Below are 22,447 nucleotides of genomic sequence, written 5' to 3'. Positions count from 1 at the left end.
TTTCCGCAAAGTAGTAGTCAGTATCCTTTAGGAGAGCCTCTTTGATGTGTGGTATCTGTAGTACCCACGGCATATGGCCCGTAGTATGCCAAAAGTCGTAAGGATAGGGGAGTGATCGGATATCCCTCGTGCCAGGCAGTGGGAACTAGTGAAAGCATGAATATCTTGAGCGAACTTGAGTTTATACGAGATTGGCTACCGTGTGCCCCCGATTGAAATGTGAGGTGTATGTGTGTGTAATGGGTTCAGCCACCTCCAACCGGGTGCTCTAGCAGTCAACGCCTTACTACAATCTTGGAAAGGAGCCAAGGTGTACGCATTCCCTCCCTTTGCCATGATTCAGAGAGTTTTTTTAGATAGTGAGACAGGATCAGTGCTTCCTTGTCCTAATAACTCCCTTTTGGCCATCCCAATCATGGTTCCCCACCACTGTAGAACTAGCTTGCAACCCCCCCTTCTTAATTCCTACCCTAGAGAATCTTCTTGCAGACGTAGACAGAGGAGTTCACTCCCTAATTCAGGACAGAAGGTTAACACTTCTTGCCTGGAGAGTGTCAGGAATTCCAATGAAATGTCAGGACTTTTGGCGACGGCTGCAACTCTCCTGAGAGAGTCTTGGGCCCCAGGCACTCACTACAGATATAACAACATATGGAGAATCTGGGTACGTTGGTGCCTGGAAAGGAACCTGGATTCCTTGGAAGCACCTATTGTTGACATAGTTAACTTCCTTGTTAAACAATTTGATGAAGGCCTCAGCTATCTAACTATCAATTGCTATAGATAGGCTATTTCTGCTGTTCATATCCTTGTCAATGGTAAAAATGTCATTGTTTGTATAGTGATGAAAAGCAAGACCTCCTAAACCTAAACATGAAAGTCTTTGGGATGTCAAACTAATCCTTGATCTTTTCAATAACTAGCCTATTAAAACTCTCCTCAATATAATTTTTTTTTAAAAAACGTTTCCATTAAGCTGGCTACTCTACTATGCCTAATCTCATGCAGAAGGGTCTCTGATGTCAAAGCCCTGGAGATTACAAATAGATCTTTTAACATGTTCAGAGTCGAATTTGAGATTTATAGAAGAACAAAGACTATGTCTGATTCAATCTTTTACCCACTTTTTGATTTATGTCCAAAACTTTGCGTTGTGGACTGCTTGAGAGAGTATGATCGCAGAATGTTTGCTCTTCACCTTCAGCATGTTAACCAATTACTTATATCCTTTGTTAAACCCCACAAAGGCATAACCTCAACCTCTATTGCTAGATGGGTTAAGACTGTTATGAATTTAGCAGGTATTGACTTAAAGAAATTTCAAGCTCACTCCCTTAGAGGGGTGCTATGGCCAGTAAATCTCTCTGGTCTGGAGCTAAGTTGGACGACATTATCAAAGCTGCTGACTGGTCAAATGCTAGCACCTTTGCACATCCTTATTGCAAGCCTATTGAACATATGTCTGATGTTGTTTTACAAAGCTACCAACATGCATAATGTAGCCTCCGTTCTTGTAATGAAATTGCCATTCTCATATTAACATGACTAGAGAATCTGGATTTCATTAAAGACAAGGAGGCTGACATTATCCCTCCCATCCCACCCCTTGGTGGTCTTACAATGATTTAATGCTGTTTTTGTTACAGTTTATTACTGCACTTTTTATTAACAGTACTTGTTTCATCCCTTGTTCCTTTTAGCTTGATAAGTTTGACACTATTTTTTACATTCAAGAGATATTTACTTCTTTCTGTTTTCAGGTAACGCTCCTTAACTTTGCGTCATCTGGCCTTTGGCTTACCTTAGCTCTTCCTTCTCCTTCATCCTGCTCATCAGAAGATCGTTTTGATGTTTCAAGTTTCATGAACTTATTTTCCTCCACATTTAAGAGAGGCAGATTGTTGATGCCTCATGACTTTCATGTGTTGCTATTGTTCTATTCTGGAAACTTTTAATATTGTGATGTAAGCGGCTGCTTGGACTGCATTAAAGGAATAATGCATAATGTCAGCCTCTGTGTCTTTAATGAAATCCAGATTCTCTAGTCATGTTAATATGAGAATCGCAACTATGTTTTGAAACTGATGCCAATATCGAGCGTGTTACTGAGCTTAGCAATATAAGATTGCACAATGTTATGAAGTGTCACATGTTTTTAATTTAGACCACTCTCATACCATCACAAACACTGGCACTGTTTTTTTAATTTGTGGCAATAGTATGTATGATGTATATCCATCGCGCTATTTAATTTGTTAAAAATCAAGAAATGACCAAGCGAATCCAAGGATTAATTTAACCACCCAATGTCAGGTTTAATTTTGCACGTTAACAATAATTGTTTCTTGTGCTGGACCGAATGTATTTGTCTTCTATCTCCATTAGGTTGAGACTGCCGGAAAGTTTGTTCACTATGTTTACACTGTTGGTGAAGTCATGTGATATGGATTTAAATGTCCAAAACACATACACTCGCACTCGTGACAAAGAAGGCTTGTCCTTCGAAACGCGTTGAGTGAAGCGTTATTGAATAAACACGCTTTATTGCAAGAGCGGCCTGGACATTGTTTTGTTTGTGATATTTGAAAACCAATCCAGTGGAATTGTTGGGACTCGCAACCCTGTCCGAGCCTGCCGCTGCCAGAGCTAGGGGTTCATTGCGAACTTTGGAGCTTGGATATATCTATATATATATATTCAATTCAATTCAATTCAAAGATGCTTTATTCGGTATGTAAGAATACAACCATATAGCAACAAACATAAAATTAAATACAACATACATATGTGTCTGTTTGATTTGCCAAATGCTTTGGTTGCTTGAATACATTATACATTTAGCCACACATATCCAACAATCTTTAGAGTACTTTGTGGTACATTTGTCTGCTAATGTATGTGCAAATTTAGCAGTATCAAAGTGCAAGATTGATTATATCATCCTTTCAGATGTATTGGTTACATTAGGACATACTTCTACTAATACATATACATTTGTCTACTAATGTATGTGCAAATTTAGCAATTTTAAAATACAAAAATAATTATATCATCCTTACAGGTGCATAGCTACCCGTAAAGCCTACTTCAACTAATACATGTGCAAAATGGCAAGATAAAGTGCAAAAGCAACTATACCTTTCTGTCTGTATACAATATACAATAGCAGCACTTGTCCGGTATTAATAGATGTGCAATTTAGCATAAGAAAGTGTGAAGTGGCTATACCATCCTTCCTAAAGTGCAGTGTGCATTAAGCAGCACAAATCCGAATACTTTAGGAATGTATCTCACTACGTGCTACTAGCATCATTGGTTGAATTCATACAATAATTGATTTTCGTACAGAAATACATTTTAAAATATAAGTGGCCACATGGAAACATACATCTGGGGTCTCTAAATTAAACATCAGTTGCATCGCTGTTTGTGTACTATGCGTATTGTATTTTAAAAAGATGGGTTTCAGATAAAATTTCCTAAAAGAAGTATAAAAGTTGCAAAATAGCAAAAAGTGGCAAGTGCTCTGTTTGGATTTGTCATCACAGGGACAAAGACAGGTACCGGGTTTCTTTGTTACAGGGAATGCCACTAGGTGATGCACAATTCCCAACCGGAGACGGGTCAATACAAAACGGTGAGAGCTAATACTAACAACAGTAAGGTAAGTTTGGAAGCCTTCATTGATGTTATATTCCAGATAGAGATTAAACGTGCTTTGTTTTACATATCTTTCCATTCTAATCCCATCTGTATGTTTAAGGAATGAGACTTTAAGCTCCCGCTTCGACAAAACAGACCCCATTGTTAGATCTTTAAAGATGTTTAGACCATACAGTGTCTTATACCAATGTTGTATGTGGCTTAACCAGGGAATATTTAATCAGCGATCAAGCTTAATACAGTCAGTAATTACATCCTGTGTAAATTTTGTCTCTTCCTTTGCCCAGATTGAGCGCCATAGGGACAAAGGTCGTAAAACAATTAGATCGTTAACATAATTTATATCAAATTCCCTATGTACTATCTCAATTGAGGCCGTAGCCGGGGCACAAATTAGTCGTTTTAAAAACACGTTCAAATGAGCACTCTGGGCATTATATCCCCATATCCCGGCCCCGTATATGACTGATGTTATACATCTTGCATTATATATGGACAACATTTCATGAATTCTGTGGCACCCTAATTTGGCAGCAAATGTAAAAACACAACTTGTATTCCTAGCCATTTTAAAAAGGACACTTTTTTGTTCACTGGCCCATCTCCCGTCTCCTGAAAAAGTGATGCCTAAATAGCAGAAACTCCTGACAGATTCTAATCTCGCCCCATCTAAAAAAAAGGGCTTGCATTTTCTTGGTTTCTTACCACATATCATTGTAACCGTCTTTCCTTTATTAATTTTCAACTTCCTACTTGATCTACTTGATTTATAAAAAGGGAAAACAGGAGAGGGGCAAGTACACATCCTTGTCGGATACCTCTCTTAATTCTAAAAAGGGGGGTGCACTCTCCATCTGTTCCAAATCTAACTTTGCTGGACAAGTTATTGTACAGCCTGGCAAGCAGGTGGATAATTTCAATAGGGGCACCCATCACCAGCAGGATAGGCCAGAGCAGTGCGTGTTCCACCAGATCGAATGCTGAACTCAAGTCAGCAAAGCACAAGAAAAGATTACCATCTTTAGCTTTAGTATACTTGCTGACTATAAGTTCCAGGTTCACGCACTGCTCCATTGTTCCCATCCCCCTGTGGAACCCCTACTGCACTGGGGATAAGATGTTGTTTTCCTCAACCCAGGTTTCCAATCTCACTAATAGGACTCGACTAAGAATTTTAACTGTCGAGTCCAGAAGTGAAATGGGACGATAGTTTCGGGCTTCGGACCTGGATCCTTTTTTGTAGAGTGGTACAATAATTGACTGCCCCCATGTTAATGGTAAGTTATCTTCCACAGCCGCGTTAAAATAGCGTGGCAATATTGGTGCCCATAGAGTCATTTCGTTTTTATAAAAGTCCATGGGTACCCCATCAGGCCCAGGTGCTTTGCCACCCTTACTATTTTTGATTGCATCTGTGACTTCATTTAAAGTTAAAAATAACTGCATTTTCTGCCATTTAAGGCATGGTACTGTATCAGCATTTAAAATAGACCCATCTGGATTAAAATCAGAGTTAAACATTTCAGAAAAATGGGCAATCCATGCGTGGCAACTGACATGCAAACTGATTACAGGGATATTGTCATTCTTTAAAAAAGGACCGTTTATAGTTTCCCAGAATAGTTTATGATTTTTTCTTTCGGCGGCCATATCCAATTTCTGCCAAGCATCATTTTGCAATTCTTTTTTCCTGGATGCTAAGGCAGTCTTATAATTAAGTCGCTCTTGTCTGATTCTGTCTTTATCTCTTGGTTTACCATCAAGCGCTATTTTTTAACTTTTTTAGTGACTGGGTACAGTGCTTGTCAAACCACACAGTTTTATTTCTCTTGGGCTTTCTCTTTTTTACAGTCAAGGAGTTCTTAACAGTATTAGTTATTTGCAAAAAATTAGAAAGTAAAGTGGGCGCAATCACATTAGGTGCTAGACAATAGGCAACCTCTCCACTACATTTGCGGATAGTATCCACCGTTAATTTATTGGGGTCTATTTTGGTCCATTTGATCCTCATGCCGTTTGGTCTCTCGGCCGTTATCCCTTGGACGGACCTACCATAAACGTTCGTTTTTGGACCCCAACCCATCAATTCCATTGATATACTATTGTGGTCACTCACTGGCTGCTCTATTACCCAGACATTTGAATAAACAGAACCATTGGACACCAGGATATGATCAATGTTTGAGTGGGCATCTCTCCCTATAAATGTTGGTCACTTTTCATTATTTCTATTCTTTGTACATTCTAGTAGCTCCAAATTTAGTTTGGCTACCAGATTGTTCAATGCACTACCGTAATTATTGTGGGGGAAGTGATTAAAGATAATACTATCACCACCAGGGTACTCCTCTCGATGCCCACAAATCCCCTTCTGGGTGTGGCTACATGCCTTGATATTAAAATCTCCTGCCCAGAGTATTGCAGGGCTATTACTTGGAAGTGCGATTGTTTCTTCTATTGCCCGCTCAACGTCCGAAACAATCTTACCCCGGTTGGGCCCCACAATGTTATTGTAGAAATTCACAATAACTAAATCCCTACATTTACTATATGTCAATCGCAAGACTGATGCGTGCTCACCCACCTCCACATATCCCCCAGCACTGAATTCCGTTAATTTAGTGGATACCAGAGTCAATAGTCCACCCGTTGCTCTGCCTGCCTTGGATGCTACTGCTGCCACGCTATAGGAAGTGTAGCCATCGACTTGTATTTGATCTCTGTGCCACGTCTCTTGCAGACATATTATGTTGTAACCTCGTATAATAAAGTTGTCCCAAAACGGGGTAGTTAATTTAGCGGCAATTCCCGCTACATTCCAAGTGGTGACCTTAACAAAGTCAACGGGGTTGCCTCGTGTAACCTCAGAATGGTCAATCAATAATGGTGTTCCTGGGCTCACAATCATATTAATGTCTGTAAGTGTGGTTACATTTGTCATAATTACATCGTTGTCTTTACATTGTTCAATACTAGTCAGGTTAAACGCAGTTACATCTTCTATCCCACATTGGCCCCCTAGCTCTTGTTCAATTGTAACTATTTCACCAGATACAGTAGTTTCAGAAAGTGGGACCATAGATGATACATTCAGTCAATCGTTTTCTTCTAATGAGTTGAACACCTGAAATCTGTTACAGATCGGAACTGTGAAATTGTCATATAAATTGTACAATGGAGGTGGTATGGGGGAACATTGGGATAGTTAAGATGTACGGCTCTAGGGTGCTGAAAAGGCTGCGTTGTAGTTTTTTTTCCTGACTGATTCCTATAAAAATAATCTAGTGGGAACAACGTGATGTTATATTCATGATTAGATGGTATTGGTGCGTTTAGAATCGAATCTCTCACCCATTCTGTAGTCCTATAATATATAACTATGCAATCCCCATTTATCTCCTTTTTACTTGGACCCACCCATCCTACCCTCTGTGTGGAAATAATCTGGCTGGTCCCTCGTGTTGGAAAACCACAATTTTTCACAAGCCAGTGCAGGGTTTTATTTTTCAGGGTTTCCTGATTTTCAAATTGGGTAGGCTGCAGTTTGGGTACATTTGCAAGGATACCTACGTATGGTCTGCATTCCGGTGGAAGGTTAATTGTGGCAGGGATGATAATATTAATGTGGCGCCTAGAAGCTGGCAAGTTCTTGTTGTTATGAGCGCGGTCACCTGTCTCCCTTTGTCCCACAGCAGCATTCTGGCCCGTTGTTACATTTGGGGCGGCAGTTAGTAATTTATTCATTCCACTTGTGGTTGCTACCGAGTTCGCTACCGTGGTGGGCATACTAGGAACTCTAGTTGCAATACTTGGCGTATTTTTGCTCGGTCTCCCAGTTGGTGCATTAGTTATAGAAGACTTGACTTGTGTGCCCAGATGTTCTAGTTGGCTATGCCCAATTTTTCCAAGTTCTCCACTTTTTTACTTAGGGATTCTAAAATTTCAGTCACTGGTGCGATGTAGGATTTTATCATATTCTCTAAATGTTGCACCAGTCCCTCAATATTGGTTGGGGTTAGTTTATCCTTTAAGTGTATATATATATATATATATATATATATATACCAGGGATATCTTCTTCTCTCGAAATAGATGAGGCGACACTGCGGGGATTAAAAACAACCATTTATTTAAACAGGCATGACGCGTTTCGGAGTTCAACCTTTATCAAATGTCTTTTGGTTTAAAAAGTTCCTCTGGTGCTGGCAGCTTCTAAGTACGTCTCTTATTGGCTCAATCACTGAAGTAGTGTTGAATGCACCTGGAAAACGTTGCACGGAATCACCGATGTCTCCACTATTTGGACTGCATTTCCCAGCATGCAGTGTATCCATCTTGCTGGTTGGTGGTTCCGTTCAGTCGGTATTCATATGTATATATTAGAAATTAGTGTAGGGGCGTTTTGGCGTTTTAAGGGTTATGGTGTGAATAAGGGTATAGGGTGGTAAGGCTGATTTTAGGGATTGGTGTGGGTAGTGGTATTGGGTGGTAAGGTGTTTTTTAATTATACTCACATTGCAAGCATAAGGTGGCTAGTGTTAGGCAGCATGATTTCTTTTTTACTTTTTATTTATGTAGTATGTGCTTGCAATAAAAAAGAAAAAGAGAAAAATGCACCAGCATGCCAATGCCACACCTATTGGCTTTGCCAGTGCTTGTTTCTTTCCTTTTAGCCATGTAGCATTTGAGTTTATCTAATTTTAGAGCAGTTATTTCTTCTCAGAGATTAATAGAGAAATATCCCATGCATCAGCAGCTTTTCCTGTCTTGGACATCTTCTTGTTGCTTTGATTTGTTATTAATCCAAACAATTGTTATTGCATCACTTACATGCATTATTGCATCTCTTTACCATTATAGTGGGTTAGTGTAGGTACCTGTCAGTTTATCTCTTGACCTTCGGATCCATATATGAACACAGTGTAGCCCCTTTTAAACCCAAATTACAGTTTTTAGAACACTTTAATATATGACTTTTTGGGAACTTGCTGCAGTTACAAAGTTATGTGAACACATTTTTTTTGCTTATTTTTGATGAAACGCACCAAAACTGAACAGTTGGATTCGTTGTTGGGTCTGTACCTCTCGCCTAGTTTGTGGTACCTGTTTATTATTAGCCCCTAGGCAGGCCAAAATGCAAGTGTTATCTGTTTCTTTTAATATTTCTCAGTGGGTTCATTTAAAAGATTGCTCCTTTAGTGGCTGAACTCGCATGTTCCTGCATGTTATGATTCTTGTCGAGGGTGATCAATAGCTATCTTGTGGAATCTACAGTGCGTGTAAGGCAGTTTGAGGGCTGGTATATGCTTTATCTATTCTTCAATATTGAGGGATTGTTAGGGTGGGGCGCTTAAGACGAATTCGGTTTTGAGCACATTTAGCTTGAGGTGTGGGTTTTTCGCAGAGTTATGTTAAGGGATCGGATATATTATGTGGGAAGTGATTTGAAGGTATAGTTGGGTGTCACCTGCATACATGTGATACTGGATGTTAGATGATTTTTGATTTTCGGTTAAAGGGTCCATGAAGGGTTAAAGAGAGTAGGTACAGGGTGGAGTTTCATGGTATGATTGTGGTATACATTATCAAAGGGGCATTTTTCAAATTACCAATATTTAATCCTGAAATATTTGAACATTGTACGTAATCTCAGATAGATAAAGTAGTTGATTTTGCATTGCCTTATGTTAAATCAAATATTTTACGGAAGGACAGGCGAAGATGGCAGCAAGAGAACCCTATTCATCCAGATGCGAAGAACCTTGACCAAGTGTTAATGAAATCACACTAAACAAAAAACAAGCATTTACAATGCAATAGGTCTTACAACTGTGAGTTTTGGAGCTTCTGGCATTGTTAAATGGCAATGCCTTTTCTAAAAGAAATTAAAAGGCATTATCATTTACAGCACCAAAAGCAACACCGATTGCATTGCAGAGTGAGTGTCCATGAGGCAGGCGCTGCACTTATTATATTTTTTTTTTAAAAAGGAGAAAGTGTGGGGTTGGAAAGACAGGGGAGTAGGGAGGAAGCATGCGAGAAGCCGGGCACAGAGGGGCAGTCCGGAGAGAGGAGAGAGGGGTGAGAGTTACTGGAGGGATGGCGTTGGAGAGTGCACCCTGCAAAGACTGAGACACCCCAACATGTTCCCTATGGACTCACCTCCTCCAGATGCCTTATCGATGAGAGGAAGGGTGAGGAAGGCTAGACACAGTCCCTGGACCTTCATCCTTACACAGCCAATCGAAGTCCGTTTTCTGTGCACGAGTATCCAACCAGGAAGGTGCAGCTCCTAGGTTCCCATGCACTGGTGCTCACCGGCCTCACCACAGAGCGGTGCAACATCAAGCCTCCCGGGCACCAGTGCTCACCCCAAAGTGGTACAGGATGCTGCTTCAGTTGCTCTAGTGACCACAGCAGTTCGTCTGCAGTTCGATAATGCCCAGGGCACAGCAGCCAGAACACTGGTGAACTGTGTACACGTATCCACCCCAGCCCAGTCCGGCATCCTGGTCCAGTGCACTAAAGTCAGCCACACCGTAATGCTGTATGCGTCGTCTGTGCACTAATTCCTACCACACACCAATTAGTGCCTTAGCTCCTGTGCACAAGTATCTACCCTAGAACACTCCGGCACCCTGTTCCGGTGTACAAATGTCAGCTTCAGAGAAGTGCAGCAACATCACCACGTGCTTTAGTGTCCACCCCAAAGTAGTGCTACACGTGGCTTCCGCGCACTAATGCCCACCACAGAGCATTTAAGTACATTGGCACTGGTGCACTAGTGTCCACTGCAAGTTGGTCCACTAGTGTCCACTGCAGATTGATGCAGCACCCTGATTCTCGTACACTAATTTTACCATAAGGACAGTGCACCAATGTGAATCCATACTCTGGTGCCTACTCCAGAGCTGTGTAGCACCGTGGCTCTGGTGCACGAGTATACACTGTAAATTGGTGCACTAGTGTCCACTGCAGATCGGTGCACTAGTGTCCACTGCAGATCGGTGCACTAGTTTCCATTAAAGATCGATGCAGCACCCGATTCTCGTACACTAGTGTCACAATAAGGACAGTGCCCCAACGCGAATGAGTGCTCTGGTGCCTATTCCAGAGCTGAGTAGTAGTGACCAACAGAGAATAGTGTACACGTCCCCAGCCATAATGAAGCGATAGGGAGAGACATTAAATAAACCAGGAGATAGAGGGGGAGAAAGTCAGGAATCAGCAGAAAATACCACGGAATGCATTACGTAAGAAACAAGGATAAATCATAGAATTACTGAAGCTAACATACAGATTACGTTAGGTCTCACTGAGACAGCGCATGCGCTGCCAAGGCGAGACCTAACAATTAGAATGAATAATGTAAAAATGGAGAATTGTAAGTATTGTTTTCTCTTAATTACAACGTGACAAATGGCAGTGGTTAAAAATATATGTTGCTAATTAGATATGCACCAGTTGCATCGAATTTTGATTAGACCCAGAAAAAATATTCATTATGCTGACATACCCTCACATAATTTCCATGTTTTGTGCTATGCCTCTTATAAAAAGAGGCCAGATATTACACAATTAGGCCACATAATGTAATTTTGTCGCAGTTAGGGGAACAATCCCATTATGGGGTATTGAACAAAATGCAGATGGCTGCTGTTTGCCTCATGTGTGATTTAGCACAATTTTTTTATCACAAAATGTGCCCTAGTGGTAATGTTTATGGCTGCTGGTAGCAGGCAGCATCGGTGAGGACTGGACCCATGTGCTAATAGGGCCTAGACTTAAGATCAGGAGACGAGGAGTGCTGGTGACTATTCACTGGCCTGGGTTCACCTGTGACCCTGCCCACAGCCAGGGAGTTTTCCTTCACTTGTCCATGTGACTACACAGACCATACTATTTTCACATTACCAGCAGGGGCGGGCCTTCCCGGGCCCTGCTACATTATTACATTATTACACGTCACTGGAGTGATACAAAATTGCTCCTCAAAACAAAAGAAAGAACATCGCACAATAACCTGTAGCGCCATTAATTATTACTTACTAGATATCACAATTATTTGAGTCCAGCCATCTTTCCATTTAAGGCACAAAAATGCTGCACTGAAGTCAAATACCTGGGAAGGACGCCAATCCTCGGACACCAGACACCAGCATGTCTACTTATACCAGATGATCCCTCAATAGGGTAGATGGCCCGAGTTGCTTCGATCACTATATCGTGTGTAATTTGCTCGACTACACAGCGGCTCAGGAACATTGGCAGGACAAATCACCGAAGACATCTCAGCCCCACAAGAGGCCTCATTGCTAGGTGCACCCCATTTCACCGATGCCCATTTGAGGCAGTACTCCTCATTGCCCTCTTCTGAGGCATTCCTAACAGAGGACACATCAAGACTTTCTCATTGACCATCGTGGGGCTGATCAAATTCCTTGAATGCAGAGACATTCCTAGTGATGACCTCATGTCCTCGCCGAGCAGTGATCTTGGTACCATGAATGGCGACAGTAGTCTAAGGATTCTTCTCAACTGTAGTCGGAACTTACTGCTAGGGCATCGCTCTTGGACATGCACTTTCTCTCCCAGCTGTAGGTCAGACACCTTGGCCCATCTCCGGTGACTCACTTGATCATTGGACCTCCTTCTCTTATCGTGGACGGCAGAATCATTGACCGGGTCAGGTATCCAGGTTGAATGGTGTGCTTTTCTGTCCTCAACTCCCTGTGGGGGAGTGGGGAGTTTGATAATCGTCTCTTCGGAATGTGTATATTGAGAGCTCCGCCAGTTGATGACTGGCTGAAGCAATTCAAATTACCTTATTTAAAGTCTGCATGAAGCGTTCGCCTCCCCATTAGCCTGGGGCCATCTGGGGGTAATACTTGTGTGAGTAATCTGTAGAAATGTTAGATAGGAAGCCAGCTCTTGCCCTTCAAAATGTGTGCCATTGTTGATCCTTAGTTCTTTTACTAACCCATGAGTTGCCATGATCTTCTTGAGCTTAGGTACCCCTTCTGGATACTTGGAGTAATCATCAATCAGCCCCATAGTGTGGCGTCCATCTGGGAGGCTTCCAAAATCCATGCTGGAACTGACCCATGGCTGTTGATGTCCCTTTTCAGTCACAACTGGCGGGGGGATTAGCGCCCCCCCCCCAGCCGCTTGACACAATGAACACGACAGGACTACCTCTTTGACCTGTTCATCCATTAGAGGGAACCACACCTTTGTTCGCAGTCGTTTTTCACCATTCCCTGGTGTCCAGCATGAGACAGGTCAATAACTCTATCAGCTAGGCCAGCAGGTATGAGGAGACAATATGCTCTTAGTAGGCATCCATTTATGTCCACACTCAACTCATGACAGACAAAAAACAAGCTCTTTATAACTCTGTGAGCCTCAGAGGTAAGTAAAGATCAACTCTTTTTTAACTTGTGCCATTGGTTGCTCTTCACGCCTTCTAGCACCTTTTGAATACATTTGTCTAGGCGAGTCCCCTGACAAAGGTCCTCCATGGAAATAGGAGGTGGACCAGACCGCACTGTCAAGTACTGCATGTATTCCTTCATTTCCTCTGCAACAGCCTCTTCCCTTTGGCATGGTAGCCCGTGGGTGGCGTGACAAATTGTCTGCTGGATTGAGGGGTCCAGGCCAGTACTCCACTTGGCAGTGGTACTCCTGGAGTTGTAACATCCACTTCTTTAGTCTCTGAGGTTGTTTGGCGAAAGTAGCTTCGAATAGAGGAATTTGCTGTTTGTGGTCTGTTGTCATGGGGAAAGAGTACCCATATACGTACAGGTGAAAGTGAATTCAGTCCCAGTGAATGGCGATGGACTCCTTCTCCATCTGAGAGGATGTCTGTTCAGTACCGGTCAATGTGCGACTCGCAAAGGCTACCGGGACCCACTCTTCTTCATCTTTGGATCGTAGCATCAGGATCACCCCCAGCCCTTTGGGACCAGCATCGACAGCAATTGTGGTGTTCTTGAGTGGGTCAAAATATACCAAAGTGGTATTGGAAGACAGGGCATCCTTGGTAGCCTGGAAAGCAGCTTCCTGCTCTGGGCCCCATGACCAGGAGAACAACACCGTAGTCAGTTCTCGAAGAGGTTGAGTCAGGGTCATGAGGTCTTTGCTGAAACGGCCACAGTAGTGGACCATTCCCAAAAACTTTTCACCTTAGCCACAGTGGCAGGGGCCAGTGCCTCTTTGATGTCACAAACCTTGTCAGGGTCTGAAGTCATTCCTTCTAATTAAAAGACATCTGCAGAGAAATGTAGCTTTTAATGCAAGAATTTGCAGTTATAGCAATGTAGGGTTGGACCTAATTCTTGAATCCTTTGTCGTACCATTTGCAAACGGTTATTAAGTTCTGGCACCATTTTTGCATATTTCAAAATGTCATTGCTGACATTGATGACCCGGGAAGATAAAACAGCAGTTCCTGAATGATATTTTGAAATACTTCGGCAGCACTGGAGATGCCGAAGCTCACACACTTGTATCGCTGCAATCCCACATGCTTCGAAAAAGTTTTGATATATCGGGACTCATCGTCAAGAACCAGTTGGTGGTAGCCTGATCGTAAATCAAACTTCAAAAACCAGCTGGCTCCACTGACCTCGCCAATCAGATCATCAATTGTGGATTTCAAATGCCTTTCTCTCTTGATGCCAATGTTGGGCATGTACATGTCCACACATATTCTCACCCTGCGGGGTTGTTTGGGCTTTCAGGTGACCATAATGGGGGACACCCAGGGAGTGGGCCCTGTCACCTTCTCAATTATTCCTGCTGCCTGGAGCTTGTCCAACTCTTTCTCAACCAGAGGCCTCAGATGAAATGCAATTCTCCGATGGTGGAGGGGGAGGGGCTTCACGGAGGAATCAAAGTAGGTGAACCTCCTTGCCCTACATGCACCCAATTCCTTTGAATACAGTAGGGAATTCATTCAGAATGTTAGTGATGGACTTTTAATGTGTTCCAGATGCAAATGTCACAATCCCGAGACCTTCGACTGCTCTGCAGCCCAGCATTCCATGCCCCTCTTTTGTCGCATATGCATAGGACTCCACCCTGTACGATCCATAGGCTATGGAGGTTTTGAACTTTCCTCGCATTACCAGTGTATCGTATTGGCCATAAACATATAGTTTGATTGCCGAAGGGTGTAGCATTGGGGCGGATCCCAGGGTACCGAAAACCTCAGCAGACATGATGTTAATGTTTGCCCCGATGTCTACCACAGCCGTGATGGGGTGATCTTCGACTTGTATTTGCCATTTTGGTAGGTGACTGGCTGTTTGGGCCACAGTGGCCATAGTAAAAACCAATTGGATAGTGTGTTCTTCCACTATGTCATCATTCATGTCGCTGCTTCTCACTTTCAGCTCAGGGATGGCATTGACAGTAGTACGCCGCCCTGACTCCCTTCCTGGGTGGCAAGCCCTCACAAAATAATTGAGTTTGCCACATCCTGCACAGTTCTTTCCTTTTACGGAGCATTCCGACGGACAATGACTACTTTCACCACAGTGCCCGCCTGTGTGTGGTTTGGCACCCTCTGTTGCCAGTGGGGTACGTGGCTACCATGTTAATTGGCTCCATCTTTACCAGGGTCTGTAGTGCAGCTTCAATGTGAGCAGCACATGCTCTGGATAGTTCTTTGGTTCTTCCCAGTGTTAGTATGTCCGCTAGGGATTTCCCCGATTCCTCCAGCGTTCCTTGAGATTTGCTGAAGCACATACCTGAATGATCTGTCCTCAGATTTCATGGTTCTCATCATTGAATGCACATGTACTGGCCAATTCTTTTAGGCGGAAATAGAAAACATCTATAGATTCATCCATTTGCTGCCTTGACTTGGCCAAGGCACCAGTGATAGAGCGCGCAGGTCACCAGATTCTAGTTACCATACTCACATTGGGCCCATAGAACAACATTTAATTATAGTGAGTTTAATCAGGTAACCTATGCTCTTTACTCTAATCAGTGATTTATAAATTTCATTTAGGACCTATACCATTGACTTACCAATCCTTGTCATCGGTACCTAGAGTCCTAAGGGATCAAGCATAATAGGTAAGAAAATAACATTTGCACTCATATAATAAACCACAAACTCGGGGAGTGTTTAAACTCTTTATCTAAAGTTCTTTAAAATGGCTTAATCCAAGCATTTAGCAATAGAAATTTTCAATCAGGAAGATAACATTTAGAATGAAAATATGCAAAGATTTTAAAAGGCAGTCATTACACATTTGAAATTAAAAAGGGTGTGGAGAGAGAGAGGGAAATAACATGAGAAAATATGCAAAGATTTTATCAATTTGACATTAGGGTGGGAAAGAGATGGGAAACAGTACAACGACAAACCCACATGAAATATTTACCTAGAATGGTGTGAAGAACTAACTCTGGCCACGGATTAGTCAAAGTATAGAGCCCAAAGTGCAAATGCCAGCATAGACGACAGGTTCCGACCAGAAAATCAGGACAGGTGCAACCAGATTTGGATCAGGACAGGACCTCCACAGGCTAAGACCGGCACCCACAGTTAAAGTTGCTACGCCAGTGCTACAACCCTCTCTGCAGCTAACCGTCAGAACGCCGATTGGGTCTTCGAATTCTCCGACAGAGTGTTCTGCCAGCACCCTTACTCCCGAATCCCGATTGGGTTATCGGTTCTTCTGACAAAGTGCTCCGCAGTACCTCTGCTCTTGGTCACCTATTGAGTGCGTTGGGTCAGTGACAGGTCAGCTATTCGGACAAGTCGGACAAATTAACTAACTAAGCCTACCCTAGTTATACTATTTTTCAGGTCAGTGTACCACCCCCAATGTTGCAAGTGCAAGGATCCCCAATTTTGGTTGGACAAGGAATGAGGAGAGGTCATCACACCATACCAAAATGACACTTTTCTTCTGAATATTCTATTAACGTTCCCGCCCATTATTTTATTATTTCTCACGTATGTTTTATTTCACCCGGCAATGAATGTTCCAATATTTGTTACTTTTTAGTCCATTTCAGAACTCTAGTTTCCTCTGTAGGGTCAAGAGGTAAGGTTCCCACAAGCATCTTCTAGCTAGTTGGTTCTTTGGCAGCGTTTCAAAGGTCACTCTGCTTCATGGACTTTGTGATTCATGCGCAGTCGCCATTTCTCCATGATGGAGTTCAGCAATAGGCGTCAGGCCCAAATTGATTTACATGTAACAATTGAAAAGAAACAGTTTGAGAACACAGAATAAATGAATGCACTGTATACCATTTATCTCTACTCTATTCCCATTACTTTATATTTAACTATTGCGTTAGTGTTAAGCAGAACGAACAGCTTAGCAAAAGCAGCGGCACAAGCTTCATGCATGCTGTAACACAGAGCAGCCATTTTAGTTCTAGTGCGCAGAAGCAAAAGATTCCCTCCAAAAGCAAAGAATACGTCATGTCACATGAGTGTGATTGACGCATGCGCAGTAAGAAACCCCGCGTAGCAGCGGCCATTTTAGTGCAAGTGAATTAATGTTAGTAAAACACATATGCAAGCGCCATCTAGATACCCAAAATGTAGTGTAATGCAATATTAATGAAACAAACATGTTGATTAGTACATTATTTGTTATGTCGAGAGGACTGAATACAAGCAAGTTGCGTTACATGCGAATTCTTGCCCCATCAACAGTACCCACCAAATCACCAGTGATCAGTGTCTGTTCCTCAGCATGTGTGCAGTCATGGTCAGGGCCTTTATTTCTTTATTTTTTGGCCCAGTGGAATCTGGCCCTGTGATGAGGCCCGATCACCACAGCGAGGCTTCGCCTCCACAGCACTTCAATCGGAGCAAGAAGTATGCCGAGTAGTGTAGGGGCCACCCAGACACCCCCGCACAAGCACCACACTCTCCACAATGTCAGGGGTGTGCCCGCCACGCAGCACCGGGGGCAGCGGGAAGCGAGACACTTGCCCATTGCCGATGTTTTGTTTCTGTTTGACGGGTAAGGACTGGACCCAGGTGCTACTAGGGCACAGAAATAAGACCATGAGACGTGGGGTGCTGTTGACTTGTCCCCAGCCTGGGTTCACCTCTGACCCTCCCCCCCCCGCGCCCACATGACTACACAGACCATACTATTTTCACATTACCACCAGGGGTAGGCCTTCCCGACCCATGCTACGTTATTCCATTATGGACCAATCCTGGCCACTCCAGTTACGTCACTGGAGCGACACAACACTAGCGTCCCTCATTAACGCAAAGACGCATTTCACGCTGAAAAAAAAATAGGACTTAATTTAAAGTTTGTGTCAGCCTAATTTCGTGTACCTTTCATAAATTTCCTAAAATTTCACATAGTTAGGCAAAAGGAAATTACGCAAGTTTCGCTCACCTCAATGCTTGATTTCTTTGAGTCTAGGACACAGTTAAGAGAACCAACTGTTTAATCGGAAAATGACTCTACAAAAAAAAATACTTTATTTCGGTACCCAACCTTGGCCACTGGAGGTTAGCAAAGGCTGTATTCTGCTGACAATTGAGAAATATAGAGCTGACTTCACAAACTTACAATCAAAGCAACCACTGTAAGTATGCCATGTCATTTTTTATGGTATCTGAGGTTTCGTGGTTTTCGGGACCGGACTCCATTTTGTTTGAGTTGTTCGTGACGCCATTTTTGTGTTGCCCTCATGTAGGCCGTGGAGGTAACCGGACGAACAAAGTTGCATGGGCCTCATTGTTCATGTATGCATTAACAGGCCCTTTTCTGACTTGTGAGTGAACTGCAGGACGCTGACCCCGTCACCTGAAACTGACCCTTTGCAAAGCCAATTTCTCTAGCTGATCGTTGTCTAAAATTGCCAATCAGTGTTCAGGATATCATTAACTTTTAGTTTCTTGCACATATCTTATCCTACTCAACATCTGAATTGTTTCTTTCCTTACGACTTTTCATTACATGGGCTTTCAATTATGGGTTTGTCCAACTTGTGGAAATTGAATTTGGGACAGTCCTAATGATTAACTTTTGGGTTGGGTTACTGTAAATTGGGTTTTTGTTAATGTGATACTCAGTTAGAAAATGTGTCCTATTGGTCAGAATTTTGCGCAGTGGGTGTACATTTGTAATGAGAATATGGTGTATAAAAAGAGATGTCTTGCTCTATGAAAATTGAGCAGTTTCCTGAGTTGTACACCGTGTTGTATTGCTTGGTTTACTGTTACTAGCTGTAGCTAATAAATTTGATCTTTGACGCCATCCAGAAGTATTCCGTGTCTCTGTATTCCAAGACAGGAGAATCCGAAGACTTCGGGTGTGTCCCTGGCACCGCTGGGTTCTAAGAAAACCCGGTTCTTCAGTTGGCGCCCAACGTGGGGCTCGACTTCAGCGGTACCGGTCCAAGCCCGAGGATCATGAGGAGCCCCGTAAGGAAATTCTGGAGGAAGGCCAACCACTTCATCGACCCCTGTATGTGGACGTGGACCGAAAGTTTTTACTGCGAGGCTTCCCGCTTTCCAACGGCTACGAAGGACTGCTGCCCTGAATGTCGCCCTGTCTTGGACCCTTGATTGATCCTTTGTAAAGCGAGACGATAGACGGTCTTCTGGTGGCGTGGCAGATATTTTGGTTAAGTATAAGTGGGTCACTCCCACGACCTTTGTTTTGGTTCTTGGTTTTGATTCGGTTATTGCAATAGTCGAAGCCGAGGGGCTCGTATATTTACGAGTGTATCGATAGTTGATAACCCCTTGAAGTTTGAAGCTAGATTAGTGAGCTATAAGAACCTGGTCTTAGCAAAATTAGGAAATGGTTTAGTTGTGGTTGCAACAGGGATTCCCGATTGGAGGATTCGTGTCCGATACCTCCGGTTGAAACTCCGACTTATGAGCTCTATTCAAAACACGGAGTGGGTCCTATTACTTATAATGAAGTATGGGTTCGCTATACAAAGAAAGATGGTGTTTTACGATGGCCCCAACATGGTAGTTTCGAATTAAATATTTTAGATAATCTAGAAGTTGCGCTATTTAGGAAGAAAGCCTGGCCGGCAATGTTTGACTCTTTCTGCCTCTGGCGAAAGGAAGCCAAACAGCGAGAAATTAAGCAAGCAAAGAGAGATAGGAAAGATAAGAATATGTCAGTACTACAAGCTGCTAGGCAGTTTAGGGAAGATGGAGAAGAGCGTGCGAGTGAAGTTTCAGATAGACAGCGTTGCATGGCCATAGATAAATGTTATCCGGCCTGGCCGTCTTCGCCTGCAAAAGTAATTGAAGATCTTGAAAAAGATCCTTTGATCTCTCATTTACTGAGATTGCCACCCCCTTATGTGCAGGGTGCTACTAAGCCTCCATTACCCCCGGTTGTTCCACCCTTTGTTGTTCAACCTCCTGCTGTTGTTCAGCTACCCGGTGCTCCACAGATGGTTTTGCCTCCTACTGCGCAACCCACTCTAGGGTCGCAAGCTTTGCTACCAGCTTTGCCTCAAACTCCTTTGCCTTCCATTCCTGTATCCTTGACTCCTACTGCTCTTGTCCCTACACCTCTTTTGCCTCAAAATACGTATTCTCCTGTTCTTATGTCTGCTTCTTCTCCTTCTGCTCGAAAATGAATGACTGAGACTGTTGTTAATCTGTTGTCTCCATTGTTTGGGTCACTGAATATCACCCCTGTTTCGGAACGTAAGCAGAGTCGTAGTCAGCTTCCTAGTTCCGAGGAATGGACAGTGTTGGATTTGTTGGCTCGTAGATGGATTTTAAATGCTTCCAGGTATAATTTGCCAGCGGTTATGGATGTTTTCTTTCAGTGGGATCCGCCTAAGCAAAGGTATGTTTTTGATGTAATGTGTACTTTTCTCCGTCAGGAATGGGAAGATAATGAGTTGGGTCCGATTCCGCAGGAAGTGCTTGATGTTCAGTCCGAATTTGCTAAAGGGACGATAGTGGAATCTGATGTTACAGATGCTGTGGAGACGATACTTGTTTTTAGGTCTAGATTACTGCCTCAGACATTGTACGAACCCGATTCCTCTGTTAGGAGGAAAGTGACGCAGTATCCTATGAGAGAGGTTCCCCCTGTATGGAGAGAGGAAGTTGTTGCTAATGTTAACCAGGGTATTCAGGTTGTACCGGCTCATTTTCAGCGAGTATGGGTATATGTTCCTTGGAAGAGAACAGAGGCCTTGGCTCTTAAGCAGACCTTGCCTGACCCCCGTAAGAATCCTGCTGGTTATTACAAAGAGTTGTCTTAGACAGTTGATGCCTGTATTATGAATTTAGCTGATATAGATATGTTGATGGGTAATGTAGTTCCTCAACCTTTGTGGGCAAAGATTCGTCATGAGAATCATGCGGCAGAATTAGGAGATACGTGGGCTAATATTGTTGCTGCAGATGGTCGACAGGTAGGAGGTGCCAAACCTGAGCCCTTAGTTGCAGAATTACCTGGTAAGATTATTAATTTAATGAAAACTATGATGCCACCTTTACGAGTGAATTGGGACAAGTTAGCAGCATGCAAACAAAAGAAAGACGAGAGTGTGTCTGATTTCTTCACTAGGTTTGAAGAGACGTTTATCGATCATAGTGGTCAGGACATGAGTACGGAAGGTGGTCAAAGGTTGTTTGTGGACAAATTCGTCTTTAATTTGCTTCCCGAACTTTCTAATAAGTTAAAGGACTCTGAGAGTTCATGGGCTGTTTCTTCATCGGCCCAGATATTGGCTACTGCACAATATTATGAGAATAGGGATAAAGATGAGAAGGATAAAGCAGAGAAGAAAACTAAAGATCTAAAGACGAAAGTTCTTTTGCAGCTTGCTTATCCGCCTCCTCAGAATCAGCCTCAGTTTCAGCAACCTCCACAGTTTCGGAGATTGTTACAGAAGCCTGAGCCTTATGGTCCGCGATTCTTTCCTGGTCCTAACCAGTGTGCCTATTGCAGAGAGGAAGGTCATTTCAAGAATAGTTGCCCGGCTTTGTTACAGCGTGCGAATGGTGCATCTGGTCAGAGAGGTTGTGGTGGTTTCCAGCAAGCTCCTAGGGGTAGGGGACGTGGTGTGTTACCCCAGAATGAGCGTTCCTCTTCCCTTCACAATTCTGCGAATTATTTTGACAGACAGAATGTTTCGAGTGGTCAGTCTGCACAGTACTATGTCGATGATGATTATTATGTCGAGAGTGAGAGTGCTGGTTATAATGATAGTTAGGACAGCCATGGGCGAAGAGAGGGAGTAGTGTCAGTTGTGGTAGACCAGAGTGGACCTTATGTTGAAGTGATTACATTAGGTGTGGCAGAACCTTTTCTTTTGGATACTGGTGCGACGAAGAGTTCTATTATGCACTCTAAATTTCCTGGCGCACCTTTGTCTGGCTTGACCAACGTTTCAGTAGGATTTTCTGGCGCCCCAGTTTGTAACCCGGTTTCTAGTCCTTTGCCCCTTTCTATTGGTCCTTGTGAATTGGAAGCTCCTCTTATTTTGACGACTGGTTGTGGTGAGAATCTGTTGGGTTTGGACTTGCTGAAAAGACTGCATGCAACATTACATTGCTCTCCTTCGGGAGTACATCTTACGATGGGTAAGAAAGTGATTTCCCCGATGTATTTGTCTAAAGATTGTCTTCCACTGGAATTGCATTCTCTTCTTGATACACTTTGGGCTACAGGTCCCAATGATGTTGGTCTTTTGCAGATTCCACCCTATGTTGTTACCCTTAAGTCAAATGCTAGGCTACCTCGTATTCCGCAATATAAAATATCTAGTGATGGCGAGAGAGCTCTTTTGG

This window comes from Lissotriton helveticus, chromosome 8 (genome assembly GCF_964261635.1).
Source record: "Lissotriton helveticus chromosome 8, aLisHel1.1, whole genome shotgun sequence".
NCBI lineage: Eukaryota > Metazoa > Chordata > Amphibia > Caudata > Salamandridae > Lissotriton > Lissotriton helveticus.
The sequence above is the reverse complement of the archived record's forward strand: the minus strand, read 5'-3'. Positions refer to the sequence as shown.